Raw genomic sequence first — 17,362 nt, 5'->3', positions numbered from 1 at the left:
ACACCCCTCTCTAGCACTAAACGTCGCATGTCCTTTCCTCCCCTCTCACCCCACCAGAGTCCCAACAGAAGAGCCTGAATTTCTCTTCTCAATATCTGTCCCACGATCGTCTTCGCTGGTGGGTTAAGGCCTGGCTCTATTTCTACGACTAAGAACACTCCTCTCCAGCATTATTCTTCGTCTGTCCAGTCTTTCCCGCTTATCCCATTTGGGAACTTACCTGAACTTTCGTTTGTTCGTTCTTATGTACTGTTTGTACCTCACGAGGTTATAGCCAACCCTGTGGACTGTGGGGAGGATGTCAAGGTACAGGCCATCCTTGCACACATACCTGAGGCGCCCATTACCATCTATAACATTCACAAGATCCCAAGACACACCCTCGACATTGCAGAGCTCCTCGCACTAGCATGCTCTGAGTGTATTATTGTGGGTGGAGATTTCAACGCACATCACCCAATGCTGCACTCTCACTCAGCAACCAATGCTGTTGGCAGACACATAGCAATGCTCCTACACGATATTCCAGAGTTAAAGTTGCTAAACAATGGAGACCCCACACACCTGTTGGGTGGCTGCCTCGACCTTACCTTCGGGTCAAGACAACTCGTAGCAGGAGCCACATGGGAAACTCATCCTCACCTTGTCAGTGACCACTTTGCAGTGATCACCACCTTCAACATCAACAGGCCTCCCACAGTTGTGCTGCCTCCTAGATGGGACGTAAAGAGGGCCAACTGGAAGGTGTTCCAGGATTATCTTCATGACTGGTGGTCCACATACTCTCTATCTGAAGACTGTGATACGGCTGAACAGGAGCTAATCACTGTTCTCATCCAGGCAGCAGAGTGCGCAATTCCAAAGAAGTCCACAGGACGCACTCACAAAAGAGACTGGTGGTTCTACAACGACGAGGTGCGGGAGCAGAACCACCGCATCAACTCTTTTAGGAAGCTATACAGGCGTAACCCTACGGCAGAGAACAGGAATACTCTGAGAGCCATTGTGCAGCATGCCCGCAGAGTCTCTCTCAGAGTAAAAACTGAGAAATGGCTGGAGTGGTGCTCAACATTCGGGCATCACACCACCTTATCTGAGATATGGGGCAAGCTCAACATAGCAACTGGCAAGAGCAAGCCGAGGCCACCAGCACACCCGAACCCATCCCAGGAAGCTGAGAAACTAGTGGAGCTTTTCACTTCCAGGGGAGCCTCCACTCAGCTCCCACAGGACATCCGGAATATACAGACAGATCTTCTGCCACAGCGCCAGCTAACGATACAAGCTGCATGTGAGTCGGAAGATGTGACTGATGAAGACCTCACGGACTTGGAACTCCGACGTGCCATTAAGAACACAGGTGACACTGCCCCGGGCATCGATGGTGTTACGTACTCCATGATTGCACGGGCTGGGCAGAGTGGATGGGAGGCCATACTAGACGTCATTAACAAGTCGTGGAGGGCCGGGACACTCCCAGCAGCTTGGAAGAAAGCTACCATCGTACCAATTCCAAAGCCCAAGGACCCAGGCAGTATGAGACCCATATCGCTGACCAGCTGCTTAGCCAAGACTGCTGAGAGGATGGTGTTAAACCGCCTCCTATGGAAACTTGGACCCTCTCATCATCACATATTTGGCTTCACCAAAGGAGTGGGTACAGCAGAGTGCATAACCACTCTACTAAGCCAGATTGCTGATAGTAACAAAAAACCTAGTATCGTCGTCTACCTCGACCTTGAGAAGGCATTTGAGCTAGCCAGCCCCACAGCAATTCTAGCAATACTAGCTCGGAAGGGAATCAAAGGACGCCTCCTGGCCTGGATAGAGTCCTACCTTAGGGGCAGGCAGGCCTGTGTCAGCTTTCAGGGACACTACTCTTCCTTTAAAACCCTGGAAAATGGCACGCCACAAGGAGGTGTGCTCAGTCCTACCCTGTTTAACATCCTTATGCAGGAACTTGTGAGCCTTCCCTTTCATAGTGGTACACAGCTCCTCAACTATGCTGATGATCTTGCACTCGTAGTGAATGGGAAAGGTAATTTAGAACGACAGGCTCAGAGAGCTTTGGACCTAATTACGCAGTCTTGCAAGGAACTAGGCCTCAAGATCTCGGCCGAGAAATCTCTTGCAATGATGTTCAAGGGACCAGATCCTGTGAATAGATTACGTATTCAGGATATAGAACTTGAGTGGACAGGCTCCTACCTGTACTTGGGAATCTACATTGATAAAAAGCTGACCTTTCAGAAACAGGCCGAGTATGTCAGGTCACGTGCTCTACTCAGACTCAACGCCATGAGAGCCATGACGAGGCACCGTGCAGGGGCAAGCAAAGATGTACTTCGCTTGTACTATATACAAGCTATACGCTCGCTCATTGACTACGGTGCACCGGCGTTAGCTCATCTCTTCCCGCAGAGCAGGCAAAGGGTGGAGGTCGTACAAAACCAGGCGATAAGAACTATGCTTGGGGCCCCCATCTGGACCAACACAGTATGTCTCAGATCTGAGGCCCGGCTTCCTTCCTTGGCTGACAGAGTAAGATACATAAACGCCTGCAAAGTAGCCACGATTCTGCACCGGCAGCAAGGTACCCCACTAAGGAGACGGATATTGACAACCATGACACAAGATCCCACACTCTTCACGGACTACTCCTGGATTCGTTCGTTTTGTGCTGCTGGGCGGAAGCTGCTGCCTATACAACTACTCCTTGAGAAGAGTTGTGACCTTCCTGTTGCTGGGTACCATCCACCACCTCCCTGGCGCCCAGATCCAGCCGATGTTTGCATCATGCAGCTACCCATCTCTAAGCGTCTCTGCAGTCAAGACACCCTCAGCAATCATGCTGAGACAAGCATGGCACTGGCAGAGGGAGGCACATGTGCAGTGTATTTCACAGATGGTTCTGTCGACCCTGACAGGAAGAGAGCAGCAGCTGGACTGTACCACAATGGTCACACACAAGGCTGGCGACTCCCTGACCACTGCACGATCCTTCAAGCTGAGCTGGTGGCGATTCAGCAGGCATTGTCACATGCCCTACGACATCGACTCCGACCTGTCATACATGTTGATTCCACCTCTGCAATCAATGCCCTCTCCCATCCTCAACCACAGGACAATGTTCACCTCATCACATCGATCCTGAGCATAATGACAGCCTTAGAAGTTCAGGGTAACAGATCGACATTGAACTGGATCCCCAGCCATGCTGGCATCCGGGGAAATGAGGCGGCAGATGATGCAGCCAAGGCAGCAACAGACTATCCACATGTTGGGATTACTGTCCCCATCAGCCTACGACAGACCAAACTGGTGGCTGCCAGAGCCATGAAACTTATGGGGGAGGTCTTAGGTGATACCCCATCTCAACAGTGGTACCGAGCAGCGACTCAGGGAGAACCCCCTCCATATGATAGAAGCTGGTCCAGAGCGCAGTGTACCGCCATCCATCGGCTTCGTTTGGGCTTTCCCACAGCCAAGATGATGGTAGACAAGGCTGAGGAGGAGATGTGCCAGTACTGTCAGCACGTTGTCCAGCGGCCCCTAACACACTATCTTCTGGAGTGCGAAGTTACTGAGACACTCCGCAGGCAACTAGGAGTGATATTCCCTCCCGAAGAGGACCCAGAGATGACTGCGGCCACACTAGTGTACCATGGAGTCAACGAACCAGACAAGCTGTTACCCGTGATAACGACATATCCTCCTCCTCGCTAGTGTCCATAGTTAGGAGTACATACGGTGTTGTCGCTTATGAGATGCACCAGTTGAACTGACCAGAAGAGTGCTTGAGCAGCATACGTCGCATCATTGTAGAAACCTTTCTCCCTCGGGAGCCAGAGACGGGTCATCGCAAGATTGAGACCCGTGCCAGGACTACGGTCTTGGCGAACATTATACATACATACATGTTAGTAGAATTACTGTTTTGATAAATTAGACACATGTGCAACTCTTGGGTATCTTTATTGAGGAAACGTTTCGCCACACAGTGGCTTCATCAGTCCATACAAAGGAGAATCTTGAAGAACAGGAGGAGAATGAGGTAATCAGTCCCTCAACCTTGAGTCGATGTGGTCAGTCCATCAATCTTGAATAGAATACGGCATACGTGCGGAGAAGGAGCTTATAAACCGTATGGCAGGAGAGGTGCAGCAGTCATAGGTGGTGTCACATTTGTTCAATGTGGAAGTAGGTCGTGCCCAAGAATTAGGCAAGCGAAGAATTCCCAAGTATTAAGATCCCAAGAAGTTGCAGTGTCTGACAGGTTTGTAGATGAATGGTTCAGAGAACCGACATGTTGATAAATTAGACACATGTGCAAGTGGCTTCATCAAGATGACTCTCCTCCTCCTGTTCTTCAAGATTCTCCTTTGTATGACTGATGAAGCCACTGTGTGGCGAAACGTTTCCTCAATAAAGATACCCAAGAGTTGCACATGTGTCTAATTTATCAACATGTCGGTTCTCTGAACCATTCATCTACAAGAGGACATAGAGGAGAGAGCAGACTGCAGACAGTGCTCGCTGACTGATATGCTTCAGGCTGAGGTGAAGAGCTGGTTTGGACGTCAGGTGTTGGGAAGGGTGTTGTGTGTTTGGCTACACTTCGCTGGTGATGGAGCCACTCTTGAGTCTTTTGAAGTCTCTCTTGGACATGTGGAATAGTTGCATTCTGAGGTTGGAGCAGTTCAGATTCGTCACGAGGTAAGATAGTGCGTTTTCAAAAGGAATTTGGTGAGGTTTGGTGCAGGTGTACTTAACAGCTCCTTCTTTCATTAAGTGGAGCATATCAGCTGCGCTCATTTCGGTTGGGAGGTTGGGGGTGGTGTAGAAGGTTAGAGACCCATTAAAGGCTTGGCTTAGGTAACGGTTGCCTGTGGTTTCTTCTTCGGCTACTACTTCGTCGTTGTCCGAGGGTTGTTCATAATGTTCTGGTACTATTTCGTCTTCTGTGACTGTGTTGAGAGGAGGCAGGGAGTGTTGGTCGGTTGTGATTTGTTGGGCTGGTGGTGGGTGGTGAGAGGTGGCAGTAGACGGTGGTGTTGGTTCTGGAGTAGAGTCTTGGTCAGAGATACGAGTAGGACCAGGGGTTGAGGTGAAGTTAACAATGTCTGGAATTAGCTTGAGGAGGTCTTGTGATGGTGGCGAGTCTGGAAAGTTGAAGTTTGGCATGTTGTTTAGGCGAAACAGTTCATTGATTGTTGTGTTGAATGAGCCAGGGTTTGCAGCATTAGTAAGGTGTGCATACATCATACAGTATAGCACCTTGGATGGAGCAGCGTCAGGAAGAGCAGAGAGGGACTGGCTGGGTGGAGATGATTGTTGTGTAGCTTGAAGGAGTTCGGTGGTATCTGATTGAATTTTTGCAATGGCGGCGTATGTTGGCGATTTAGGGTTGTTCTTCTTGGTTTCTTCAATGATTTTCTTAGACAGGACTTCTTTACGTAGAGGGCATTTTGCTGCAAGGGTGTGGTGAGTACCCTTGCAGTTGAGGCAGGTAGGAGAGGTAGTGGTAGTAGAACATTCCTTGAAGTCATGGCCGTCTTTACCGCAGTTTGTGCAGTACTTCTTCCCTTTCAGAGGACAGTCAGGCGTTGAGTGGTGATAGGAGTAGCAGGTCCAGCATGGCGAGATGTGGGCGAAACGTTCGGGTTCTATGTGACTTGGATGGATATGATAGTAGGAGATAGCTAGGCCGTCAGACAGTGCTCTAGTAGCCATCTCGATGTTGGAGAAGGTTAGCTTGATCATTGTAGAGGCGTTGGGGATTTTGGTGATAAGTTCAATCGACGCCCAGGTATTTTGTTCCTCGATAGAGGTCTTGAGATCCTCAGTCGATAAAGAAGTGACGAGTTTGTCCAGCCGTTTGACGAAAACGGAACGTTTCGCCAGCAAAAAAGGTGAAGGGGAGATGGTGAACTGTCGGTCTCTGAGGGTTTTCATAGAAGTGTCGGCGATCAGCTTTGTGGCTTCATAATCGTCAGTACAGACGACGATGAATGAGTCTTTCGTCGAGTGGATGGCTGTAAATTTAACCTGTAGGCAAGTCTTTACAGCGGCAGCAAGGGCAAGTTTAGTAGAGTCATTTATTACTCCACTGTTGGGTTTGATCCTTACACGGTTTGCAAGCATCATGAAGGAGTAAGTCAGGCGCTGGTACGATGACTATAGGTTCCCCTCCCCGACGGGGATCGAAGGAACACTTCTTGAGGTGAGAAGCGACTGTGTTTTACGATGATGTGTTTGGAGTGTCTAACCGTACAGCAAGGAACGAACGAACGAACGAAAGTTCAGGTAATATCCCAAATGGGATGAGCTGAGCTGGGAAGACGGGACAGACGAAGAATAGTTCTGGAGAGGAGTGTTCTTATTCGTAGAAAATGAGCCAGGGCTTAACCCAGCAGCGAAGGCGATCGTGGGACAGATATTGAGAAGAGAAATTCAGGCTCTTCTGTTGGGACTCCGGTGGGGTGAGCGGGAGGAAGGGACATGCGACGTTTAGCGCTAGAGAGGAGTGTAGAACTGAGCCATGTCTTAACCCAAAAAATGCTAAGGCGAACGTGGGTCAGAGAATGGTACCTGTCAGAAGGTACCTGTCAGCGGATCCAAGGTTATTTGTAAATAGGGTTAGGAGCAGGATCATGCAAGGAGTAGAAAAGGTTGTGTTGGTTTGTGGGTCTGCGAATGTCTTCGTCAAGGAGAGAGGTCCAGTAGTCATGTCGTGTCTCAAGTTTGTCTATCTGTCTGTCACTGAGCGTCTTCCAGTACAGATTCAGCGCAGGGATGTCTAATTGGGCATGGAGAGACTCGCTTGTGGCGAAGTCCTCCCATCTGACATCAAGCACCCAGCGCAGCGCCTTGTTCTGGACACGCTGCAGTTTAAGTAAGTTTGTTTTTGCTGCAAGAGAGAGGGCTAGAGGAGAGTAAGTTATCAGAGGACGTATTAGGGATTTGTAGAGGTGTAGTTTGGTGCGTTGAGAGGCATGTTTCAGCTTGTAGAGGCCCGCAAGGGCCTTACTAGCTATTGCATGCCTTGAGTGAATGTGTCCGTGTAAACGAAGAAGGTAGTCAAGATTAACGCCAAGGACAGTGACAGATTGTGTGATGGGGATGTAAGTGCGGGTGTCAGCTGTTCTGAGCTCGACAGGTAATGGAGGATCACGTTTCCTGTAGTTAAAATATGTAATGCTGGATTTAGCTGCATTGGTTTTGATCCTCCATTTTTGTTCCCAGATGGCTATCCTGTCGACCTCATTTTGTGTTTTGTGTGTGAGTGTATCTATATTGGCATGAGTGATAAGTTGTGTAATGTCGTCTGCATAGGCTAGTGTGATGGAGTTGTGGTATACAGGTGTTGGAATGTCGTTAGTGTATAAAATGTAGAGGGTAGGGGAGAGGACAGATCCCTGGGGTACTCCAGCATTTAGTGTGAAGTAGTCAGAGTAACAGCCTTGGAATTTGATTCTCATGGTACGGCCGTCTAGGAAGTTGCAGAGGAGTTTACGAGTAGTGAGAGGCAGGTTGAAGTTAGTGCAGAGTTTGTACTTGAGCCCTTCGTGCCAGACAGTGTCAAAAGCTTTTTCAACGTCTTTTGCAACCAGGGCTGTCCTGTTTCTTTGTTTTGTGTTTATGTGGATGTAGTTGAGAATGATGTTAATGGCATCCTGTGTGGATCTGTGTGTTCTGAAGCCAAACTGGCCATCAGAAAGTAGAGAGTTGTGTTCCAGGTATCTGCGAAGGCGATGGTTGATGAGTTTTTCAAAGAGTTTTCCTAAAGTTTCGAGGAGGCTGATAGGGCGATAGTTTCTAGGGTCAGAGTGGTCTTTATTGGGTTTAGGAAGGAGGATAGCAGTAGCAGCTTTGAAGAGGGAAGGGAAGTATCCAGAGGCAAGGGAGGCATTGAGGAGGTTTGTGTAGGCAGTAATGATAGAGTCAGGAAGGTGTTTCAGGATAATATGGTTTAGGCCAGAGGCACCAGGAGCCTTGGGAGGAAGGTGTCTGAGGAGAGTTTTAATGTCTGTGTTGGTGAAAGGAGTGTCGAGTTCTTGGGAGGAGGTAAGAGAGTCTAGATGTATGTGGCTGTCTGGTGTTGTTTCTTGTGTGTGTGCAGTGTTCCAGTGTTCTATGTTCTGAATGTGTTGAATAACGTTAGGGTGAGGTGGGTGAGGGTGGAAGATGTTCTCCCAGATGTGTTTGAAGATGTTGGTAGCAGCCTGCGGGTCTGAGATGTGTGTGTTGTTGTGGGTGATGTGTTTGAATTTGTTGGTGGGAGTTGTGCCTCTGATTTTTTTGATAAAGTTCCAGAAGGCTTTAGTGTTTTTAATACGCTGTTTGTCTGCTTGTTGTATGAGTTGTGACCAGTGATTGTTGTGGTCTTGGTCTAGACTGTGTAAAATGTTGTTTCTAAGGTAAGTGAGATCTAATCGGACTTGATTAAATCTATGTGTGTTGTAGAGGAAGCGGTTGTGGTAGCAGATAATTAGTCTTCTTGTTCTGAGTGACGGTTTGAAGGAATAACGAGTGGTGTGAGTTTTCTTTGGTATTGCGATGTTGGCTGCTTGTGTAATGGTGTCCTGGATGAGATCAAGTTGAGTATCGATGTCAGAGATAGGTTTGTTGTTGTAGTCATAGGTGAGGTTAATATTGTCTATGTGTTGTTTGAAAGCATCCCAGTCAGCGTTCTTGTAGGAGAAGGAAGGTGTGGTTGGAATGAGGATAGGGTTGGAGGAGATGTGTAAGATGACTGGGATGTGATCAGAGCCTGTAATAGGGCCAGGTGAGATGTAGTGTTGAAATAGAGAGCTGGCTCGGTTTGCCAGAATGATGTCTGGTTTGCCTTGGCCCGTGTGGTTGTAGAAGGTATTGAAGTCTGGGCCGAGATGAACTAGGTATTTATGGTTTGTGAAGTTGAGTAGTTGGAGACCAAGTTGGTTGTTACGATCGCAAAACACGTAGACTATTCTCTCCTGACTGCCTATGACACAGACAAAGAAGACTTAATCAAAGACATTAGTACTAAGAACAAAGTCTCTGTTGACGATATTTACAGACCTGAAAACTCTACCATCCTCAAAATACGCTGTTCAACTCCTTCTGACGCCTCTACACTCTTCAATCAAGGAATCCTTACCAAGACCATCCGCATTCCTCCAAACTCTCTCTTCACTCCGAACTTCCACCCCATCACACAATGTCTGAAATGCTACAAATTCGGCCACGACAAAATCTCATGCACTTCCACACAAACCTGCTCCAGATGTTCAGCAACTGGCCACTTCTGGAACACTTGCAACCTCCCCCTTAAATGTTCTAACTGTAGCGGGTCACACACTGCAGTTGCAAACTCCTGCCCTACTAGAAAAGCACATTCTCTCCACCCTCAGAGCCAGCCAACCTCCCTCCCTCCCCAACCCCTTCCCTGCACCTCCCTCCCCAGCACCTCCCTCCCCTTTCATACCTCCCTCCCCTACCCCCAATGCCTGGGCCACCCCACGCACTTGGTCTACCTCTTTTACGCTACACACATCAAACACCAACACACAGACTACGAGCACTTCTCCTTCTACACCCACACTAGACTACAAAACTAACTGTCAACTCGCCACTGCTGCCCACTCTGCGATGGTAATCTCACAAGCTTACCAATCAGACTACTCACATGTCCTTAACCTAATCTTGTCTGCTAACAATCTTCCCTCTTTAATTATCCCTCCTTCCTGCTTCTCTTCTAAGCCTACTACAACCTCTCCCTCCTCCCTCTCCCCCCTCCACTTCCTACTCCAATCAGCTTTCCTACTCCCGTACCCCTCTTCACTTCCACACCTCCCACCAACACCCCTACTGCTGCTGCTACGACCACCCCTCCCCCCACTTCCTCATCCCCTTCCAAAGCTTCCACTTCCTCATCCCTTACCATAGCTTCCACTTCCTTATCCCCTACCAAAGTTTCCACTTCCTCTGCATCCACCTTTGCCCACTCCTCCACCACAACCAAAACTTCATCCAGGTCCAACTCCACCACCTCCAGACAAAATCCACTCAAACCTAAACCTGCCCCAACTTCTGACAGAGACCAAAGAACATAAAAACAGATCCATCTCTTCCTCCCCTTCCAGGAAACGGGTCCGTAGCACCTACAAACACACATCCACTGATGGCACCACTATCAAGGGCTTTAATCCAAACTCCTCCCCCGACATTAACTTTGCTATGACGAAACCATTAAATCACGTTTAAGGTGATTCAGTTCAACATACGTTCTTACTTTACAATTAGACACCTACTGGTCGAGCTACTTGAAGCAGAGAGGCCAGATATTCTTTTCCTAAACAGTACCTGCCTCAAAGCCCCTCAACGCATCCGCCATTATGGTTATACTGCACTACAGTCCCCCTATGATCCCCACGATGGGGCGAACAAACGAACGAAAGTTCAGGTAAGATCCCAAATAGGATGAGTTGGGAAGACGGGACAGATGAAGGATAGTGCTGGAGAGGAGTGTTCTTAGTCGTAGAAATAGAGATAGGGCTTAACCCAGCAGCGAAGGCGATCATGGGACAGATACTGAGAAGAGAAATTCAGGCTCTTCTGTTGGGACTCCGGTGGGGTGAGCAAGGAGGAAGGGACATGCGACGTTTAGCGCTAGAGAGGAGTGTAGAACTAGGCCATGTCTTAACCCAAAAGCTAAGGCCAACGCGGGTCAGAGAATGGCACCTGTCATAGAAGGTACCTGTCAGCGAATCCAAGGTTATTTGTAAGTAGGGTTAGGAGCAGGATCATGCAAGGAGTAGAAAAGGTTGTGTTGGTTTGTGGGTCTGCGAATGTCTTCGTCAAGGAGAGAGGTCCAGTAGTCATGTCGTGTCTCAAGTTTGTCTATCTGTCTGTCACTGAGCGTCTTCCAGTACAGATTCAGCGCAGGGATGTCTAACTGGGCATGGAGAGACTCGCTTGTGGCGAAGTCCTCCCATCTGACATCAAGCACCCAGCGCAGCGCCTTGTTCTGGACACGCTGCAGTTTAAGTAAGTTTGTTTTTGCTGCAAGAGAGAGGGCTAGAGGAGAGTAAGTTATCAGAGGACGTATTAGGGATTTGTAGAGGTGTAGTTTGGTGCGTTGAGAGGCATGTTTCAGCTTGTAGAGGCCCGCAAGGGCCTTACTAGCTATTGCATGCCTTGAGTGAATGTGTCCGTGTAAACGAAGAAGGTAGTCAAGATTAACGCCAAGGACAGTGACAGATTGTGTGATAGGGATGTAAGTGCGGGTGTCAGCTGTTCTGAGCTCGACAGGTAATGGAGGATCACGTTTCCTGTAGTTAAAATATGTAATGCTGGATTTAGCTGCATTGGTTTTGATCCTCCATTTTTGTTCCCAGATGGCTATCCTGTCGACCTCATTTTGTGTTTTGTGTGTGAGTGTATCTATATTGGCATGAGTGATAAGTTGTGTAATGTCGTCTGCATAGGCTAGTGTGATGGAGTTGTGGTATACAGGTGTTGGAATGTCGTTAGTGTATAAAATGTAGAGGGTAGGGGAGAGGACAGATCCCTGGGGTACTCCAGCATTTAGTGTGAAGTAGTCAGAGTAACAGCCTTGGAATTTGATTCTCATGGTACGGCCGTCTAGGAAGTTGCAGAGGAGTTTACGAGTAGTGAGAGGCAGGTTGAAGTTAGTGCAGAGTTTGTACTTGAGCCCTTCGTGCCAGACAGTGTCAAAAGCTTTTTCAACGTCTTTTGCAACCAGGGCTGTCCTGTTTCTTTGTTTTGTGTTTATGTGGATGTAGTTGAGAATGATGTTAATGGCATCCTGTGTGGATCTGTGTGTTCTGAAGCCAAACTGGCCATCAGAAAGTAGAGAATTGTGTTCCAGGTATCTGCGAAGGCGATGATTAATGAGTTTTTCAAAGAGTTTTCCTAAAGTTTCGAGGAGGCTGATAGGGCGATAGTTTCTAGGGTCAGAGTGGTCTTTATTGGGTTTAGGAAGGAGGATAGCAGTAGCAGCTTTGAAGAGGGAAGGGAAGTATCCAGAGGCAAGGGAGGCATTGAGGAGGTTTGTGTAGGCAGTAATGATAGAGTCAGGAAGGTGTTTCAGGATAATATGGTTTAGGCCAGAGGCACCAGGAGCCTTTGGAGGAAGGTGTCTGAGGAGAGTTTTAATGTCTGTGTTGGTGAAAGGAGTGTCGAGTTCTTGGGAGGAGGTAAGAGTGTCTAGATGTATGTGGCTGTCTGGTGTTGTTTCTTGTGTGTGTGCAGTGTTCCAGTGTTCTATGTTCTGAATGTGTTGAATAACGTTAGGGCGAGGTGGGTGAGGGTGGAAGATGTTCTCCCAGATGTGTTTGAAGATGTTGGTAGCAGCCTGCGGGTCTGAGATGTGTGTGTTGTTGTGGGTGATGTGTTTGAATTTGTTGGTGGGAGTAGTGCCTCTGATTTTTTTGATAAAGTTCCAGAAGGCTTTAGTGTTTTTAATACGCTGCTTGTCTGCTTGTTGTATTAGTTGTGACCAGTGATTGTTGTGGTCTTGGTCTAGGCTGTGTAAAATGTTGTTTCTAAGGTAAGTGAGATCTAATCGGACTTGATTAAATCTATGTGTGTTGTAGAGGAAGCGGTTGTGGTAGCAGATAATTAGTCTTCTTGTTCTGAGTGACGGTTTGAAGGAATAACGAGTGGTGTGAGTTTTCTTTGGTATTGCGATGTTGGCTGCTTGTGTAATGGTGTCCTGGATGAGATCAAGTTGAGTATCGATGTTTGTTGTTGTAGTCATAGGTGAGGTTAATATTGTCTATGTGTTGTTTGAAAGCATCCCAGTCAGCGTTCTTGTAGGAGAATGAAGGTGTGGTTGGAATGAGGATAGGGTTGGAGGAGATGTGTAAGATGACTGGTGAAAAAGATAAAGGGGCCAAGGTGCAGCAAGGGCCGTAGACGTGGCTTATATACTGTAGTGAGGTGAGGTGAAGCAGGCGGAGGCGGGGTCATAGTGGTACCATCCACTAGTCGAAGTAGGTCTTCGTCCAAAGGTTGAACAAGTGTTGAAGAATTCTTTGTAACAAGATCCCATGATGCTGCAGTGTCTGACAGTTGTGATGAATGGTTTGGACTGATGAATGATATGGACTGTAGATGAATGGTTCAGAGAACCGACATGTTGATAAATTAGACATGTGCAACTCTTGGGTATCTTTATTGAGGAAACGTTTCGCCACACAGTGGCGAATTCTTCGCTTGCCTAATTCTTGGGCACGACCTACTTCCACATTGAACAAATGACTGCTGCACCTCTCCTGCCATACGGTTTATAAGCTGCTTCTCCGCTGATATACCGTATTCTATTCAAGATTGATGGACTGAACACATCGACTCAAAGTTGAGGGACTGATTACCTCATTCTCCTCCTGTTCAAGTTTCTCCTACGTATGGACTGATGAAGCCACTGTGTGGCGAAACGTTTCCTCAATAAAGATACCCAAGAGGTGTGCAAGAAAGGTATAAAATACCGACAATATGAAAGTTAAGACACATGTGCAACATCTGGATATCTTTATTGTAGTAGACGTTTCGCCATCCAGTGGCGAAACGTCTACTACAATAAAGATATCCAGATGTTGCACATGTGTCTTAACTTTCATACCCAAGAGGTCTTGAGGATATCTCTCCAAGAGAGAACCCGCAGTAATGGATTTAAATTAGATAAGTTTAGATTTAGAAAGGACATAGGAAAGTATTGGTTTGGAAATAGGGTAGTTGATGAGTGGAACAGTCTACCTAGTTGGGTTATTGAGGCTAGGACTTTGAGTAGTTTCAAATTTAGGTTGGATAAGTACATGAGTGGGAGGGGTTGGATTTGAGTGGGACTTGCACATCGGAGCTTGTTTCTTGGGTGGCATTGAAAATTGGGTTGGTCAAATGTTTGTTAGTGGGATGAATTGTAAAGGACCTGCCTAGTATGGGCCAACAGGAAATATAAACAAATGCAGTATAATGTGATCCTTTATTGACAAAGTTTCACCCACACAGTGGGGTTTTTCAAGTCACACACTGATCTACCTGGGGTTGGAAGGTACGAGAGTATTTATAGTCATGAACATTAAAATGGTATAAAATACCGATAGGTTGTTAGGTAAGACATATGCAACAGTTAGGTATCTTTATTATGAAACGTTTCGCCTACACAGTAGGCTTCTTCAGCTCCATCCTGTCACTTCTTCTCCATATTGTTTCATACTATGGAACAATGCTCTTCTCCAGACTGAGGGACTGACCACCTCAAAACTTTAAGGGTGATGGACTGATTACATCGTCTTCAAGTATCTTCTGCTTCTATCAACTTTTCTGTACTTGACTGAAGAAGCCTACTGTGTAGGCGAAACGTTTCATAATAAAGATACCTAACTGTTGCATATGTGTCTTACCATTTATAATGTTCAGAATGTTGAGGTCAGGTGGAGAATGCTGCATCTGATGATCTACCGGGTGGGGTTATAGAGTCTTGGGTAGCTTGGCAGGGGTATTGGACAAGTTGTAGACCTTCTGCAGTGTTCTATGTTCTTATGTGGGATAGCGATGAAGAAGTTTCTTGGCGAGTGGTTCAGCTATGATATAGAAGCCATTGTTCTGGTTAAAATTGTTGGTTATAGAGATAAACGATGATTCCAGGATTCTTCTGTATTGAGTGTTGTCTTCTGTGGCTATAAGTCTTGAATTTCTGTAGTTAATTAAATGGTTGTGTGAATTGCGATGTTGTACACAGGCATTCCTTGTATCGTCAGTCCTGCTTGCATATTGGTGTTCTGAAATGCGTGTTTGGAGGTCTCTTGATGTTTCGCCCACATATTTGTTGCAGTCATTACAAGGGATTATGTATACCCTGCAGAGGATGGAGGCTTGTCCTGTCTACTACTGGTGATGTCCTTGATGGTCGTGGTTGTGGAGGTAGATACTTGGAATGATGTTTTGGCAAAGATGTTGGAAACATGTTTGGCAATGGAGTTGTTGGGGAGGACTATGTATCTCTTCACGGCAGTGTCTTCTCTGGGTGTGTTGAAGATGTTTAATGCCCGCCGTCTGCAGTCTGATTTTATACCATTTATTTCCATGGGCCAACAGGCCTGCTGCAGTGTTCCTCCTTTCTTATGTTCTTATGTTCTTTGGGACGAAATTGTTAGAGCTTCTGGACTCAGTAACAGTCATAGTAGGGGACTTTAACTTTAGTCAAATTGACTGGAATTCTTTGACAGGTAATCTAGAGTCCAGTGACTTTATGGAAACAGTTCACGACTGTTTTCTGAAACAGAGCGTAAATGAGCCTACCAGGGGTAATAATTTGCTAGACCTAGTCTTGTCAAATAAGGAAACACTCGTGAATAATCTGGAGATCACTGAAGAGCTTGGCGCAAGTGATCACAAATCCATCACTTTTAGCATTAATTGGGAATGCAAGAATAATGATAATACAGTAAAAATCCCTGATTTTCGTTCTGCCGCTTATAAAGGACTTAGGGAACATCTGTCTAATCTTGATTGGGGTTATCTAGCTAATGATTTTATTGACGATAATCATACTTATGAATATGAAGGGAACTGCTTTTATGATTGTTTTCTTAATAATGTACACAGTGCCCAGAGTATATACATTCCCCAGAGAGAAATTAGATCTAATAACAATCCAAAATGGGTTAACAGGAGGCTAAAGCATCTATTAGGGGAGAAAAGGGGAATTTATAGGCGCATCAGAAGAGGAGAGGTTAACCTTACTGACCAATATGTTCAGCTTAAAAGAAGTAAAAAAGGCGATTAGAAAGGCTAAACGTGACTATGAAATTAGAGTTGCTAATGAATCAAAGACTAATCCAAAGGGGTTCTTTCAAGTGTATAGGACGAAGGTGAAGGAAAAAGTAGGACCTCTGAAAACTGGGAATGGACAGCTGACGGATAATGAACTGGAAATGTGTTCCTTATTTAATGACTATTTTTTGTCAGTTTTTACACAGGAAGATGTAAATGAGATTCCAATAATTAACAATTTAGTTCCTGATGAATTTAAGTTAACTAATATTACTGTGACGAGGGACATGGTTATTAAACAGATAGTCAAACTGAAACAAAATAAGTCCCCGGGACCCGATGAGTTGTTTTCAAGGGTACTTAATGAATGTAAGATGGAGCTTAGTCAGCCATTAACGAGTGTATTCAATGCGTCCATCCTTACCAGTGTTGTGCCAGAGTTGTGGAAGATGGCTAATGTGGTTCCTATATTCAAATCAGGGGATAAGTCCACTCCTTCAAATTACCGTCCAATAAGCCTGACATCTATAGTGGGCAAGTTATTAGAATCAATTCTAGCTGACATTATCAGAAGTCACCTTGATAGATAAATAAGCCGTCGAGTTGATATTAGAGAAATTATTGAAGTACAGAGTTTCACGGGAACTGATTAATTGCATTTCAATTCATTTAAATGAGGAAAATTGACTCAGCAAATGAGCAAATCCAGTTATTAGCAAGGTCATCGAACGGATTAAACTCGCAAGTAAAGGTTCCACTGTATTTGGGAGTGGACTTGTCAGCTGATGGGTCTATGAAAGATGAAATGAATCATAGAACTGATGAGGGGAAAAGGCGATTGGAGGTCTGTGGAGTCTGTCGAGACGAAGAACATTATTCATGGATGCAAAGAGAAAAATATATAAGAGTATAGTTATAACAACACTCTTATATGGGTGTGAAGCATTGGTGGTGAATTTGGCAACAAGGAGAAGACTGGAGGCAGTGAAGATGTCGTGTCCGAGGGCAATGTATGGTGTGAATGTAATGTAGAGGGAATCTGTATCTTGGAGATTTGAAAGTGTGGGGTTTCTAAAAGTATTACCCAGAGAGCAGAGGAAGGGCTGTTGAGGTGGTTTGGACAGAGCGTGGAGCAAAGCAGAATGATTTGGAGGACATCTAAATCTATAGTAGAAGGAAGGCAAGCTAGGGTTTGTCCTAGGGTGGAGGGAGGGAGTAAAGGAGGTTTTGTGTTTGGACTTCCAGCAGGTGTGCAAGAACAGGTTAGATAGGAGTGCAGACAAATAGATTTTATCACTTGACGTGCTGTTGAATTGTGAGCAAAGTAAAATTTTTGAAGCGATTTAGGAAAACCAGTTAGCCAGACTTGAGTCCTGGAGGTGAGAGGCACAGTTCCTGCTCTGTGAAGGGAATTATCTATATGTTGCAGTTTTATATCTGTAGTGTAGGCATGCCTATGGGAGGACGGTGATGGAATGAATGTTGAAAATGCTTTTTTTTCTGGTCACCCTCCAATAAATAACTCGGGATCGATATGAGTTATTTATCCAGTCTCCCGTGAAGGTAGCTCAATTCTTGA

General features: G+C 46.1%; 1 protein-coding gene across 1 annotated transcript in view; it reads right to left on the bottom strand.

Moving 5' to 3' along the window:
• The window catches only part of LOC128703117 (uncharacterized), a 48,268-nt gene that overhangs the window by 8,220 nt on the left and 22,686 nt on the right, over positions 1-17,362 (bottom strand). The gene's annotated exons all lie outside the window — the stretch shown is intronic.

This window comes from Cherax quadricarinatus, unplaced genomic scaffold (assembly GCF_038502225.1).
Source record: "Cherax quadricarinatus isolate ZL_2023a unplaced genomic scaffold, ASM3850222v1 Contig2595, whole genome shotgun sequence".
NCBI lineage: Eukaryota > Metazoa > Arthropoda > Malacostraca > Decapoda > Parastacidae > Cherax > Cherax quadricarinatus.
The sequence above is the reverse complement of the archived record's forward strand: the minus strand, read 5'-3'. Positions and strand labels throughout refer to the sequence as shown.